The sequence below is a fragment of the Arachis duranensis genome, chromosome 1 (genome assembly GCF_000817695.3).
Source record: "Arachis duranensis cultivar V14167 chromosome 1, aradu.V14167.gnm2.J7QH, whole genome shotgun sequence".
Lineage (NCBI taxonomy): Eukaryota > Viridiplantae > Streptophyta > Magnoliopsida > Fabales > Fabaceae > Arachis > Arachis duranensis.
Genome location: NC_029772.3, coordinates 12,128,588 through 12,130,683, shown reverse-complemented (window position 1 = coordinate 12,130,683; position 2,096 = coordinate 12,128,588).

Sequence of the window (2,096 nt, the reverse complement as noted above, 5' to 3'; positions counted from 1 at the left end):
TCAATGAGGATGTCTCCTTCTATGATAACTCCAGCTGAGTAACATAGGTGGCAAATAAGATGAGGAAAAGCTACCCTTGCTAAAGTAGAAGGCTTATCGGCTATTTTGTAGAATTTATGGGAGATGACTTCATGAATTTCTACTTCCTCTCCAATCATGATGCTATGGATCATGATGGCCCGATCCACAGTAACTTCGGATCGGTTGCTAGTAGGGATGATGGAGCGTTGGATGAATTCCAACCATCCTCTAGCCACAGGCTTGAGGTCCAGTCTTCTTAGTTGAACCAGCTTGCCTTTGGAGTCTCTTTTTCATTGAGCTCCTTCCACACATATGTCCATAAGGACTTGGTCCAACCTTTGATTAAAGTTGACCCTTCTAGTGTAGGGGTGTGCATCTCCTTGAATCATGGGCAAGTTGAACGCCAACCTCACATTTTTCAGACTAAAATCTAAGTATTTCCCCCGAACCATTGTAAGATAATTCTTTGGGTTCGGGTTCTTACTTTGATCATGGTTCCTAGTGATCCATGCATTGGCATAGAACTCTTGAACCATTAAGATTCCGACTTGTTGGATGGGGTTGGTTAGAACTTCCCAACCTCTTCTTTGGATCTTATGTCGGATCTCCGGATACTCATTTTTCTTGAGCTTGAAAGGGACCTCGGGGATCACCTTCTTCTTGGCCACAACATCATAGAAGTGGTCTTGATGGGCTTTGGAGATGAATCTTTCCATCTCCCATGACTCGGAGGTGGAAGCTTTTGTCTTCCCTTTCCTTTTTCTAGAGGATTCTCTGGCCTTAGGTGCCATCAATGGTTATGGAAAAACAAAAAAAAAAGCTATGCTTTTACCACACCAAACTTAGAATATTGCTCGCTCTCGAGCAAGAGATGAAATAAGAGAAGAAGAAGAAGAAAATATGGAGGAGAGGGGGAGAGGTGTATTCGGCCAAGAAGGATAAGAAAGGTTTGTGTTGTGTGAAAATGAATAAGAATGGAGGGGTTTATATAGTGAGGGGAGAGGGAGTAGGTTCAGCCTATTTAGGGTGGGTTTGGGTGGGAAAGAAATTTAAATTTTGAAGGTAGGTGGGGTTTATGGGGAATAGTGGATGGATGTGAGTGGTGAAGGGGGTGATTGGGAAGAGAGATTGAGGTAATTGGTGAAGGGTTTTGGGGAAGTGTGTTTATTGGAAAGAGAGGATGAATGTTGAGAAGAGGGGAGAATATGGTAGGTGGGGATCCTGTGGGGTCCACAGATCCTGAGATGATCCTGTGGAGTCCACAGATCCTAAGGTGTCAAGGATTTACATCCCTGCACCAATTAGGCATGTAAAATGCCTTTCCATGCAATTCTGGCATTTAAATGCCGAAGTGATGGATGTTCTGGGCGTTCAACGCCCATGTGCAGCATGTTTCTAGCGTTGAACGCCAGTTCCATGCTTGTTTCTGGCATTCAGCGCCAGCTCTCCTCAGGGTGCATTCATGGCATTTGAACGTCGGGATGTTGCTTGTTTCTGGCATTCAGCGCCAGATCCATGCTCTGTTCTGGCGTTGAACGCCAGCCAGATGCTCCTTACTGGCGTTTAAACGCCAGTAAGTCCTTCCTCCAGGTTGTGATTTTTCTTCTGCTATTTTTTATTCTATTTTTAATTTTAATATTTTTTCGTGACTCCACATGATCATGAACCTAATAAAACATAAAAGAACAATAAAATAAAAAATAAAATTAGATGAATAAAAAATGGGTTGCCTCCCAATAAGCGCTTCCTTAATGTCAATAGCTTGACAGTGGGCTCTCATGGAGCCTCACGGGTGATCAGGTCAATGTTGTATAGTCCCAACACCAAACTTAGAGTTTGGTTGTGGCCTCCCATCACCAAACTTAGAGTTTGATTGTGGGGGCTCTGTTTGACTCTGTACTGAGAGAAGCTCTGCATGCTTACTCTCCTTTGTTACAGAAGGATAGCCGTGTGCCTTAAACACAAGGTAGTCCCCATTCAATTGAAGGACTAAGTCTCCTCTATTAACATCTATCACAGCTTCTGCTGTGGCTAGGAAAGGTCTTCCAAGGATGATGCATTCATCCTCCTCCTTC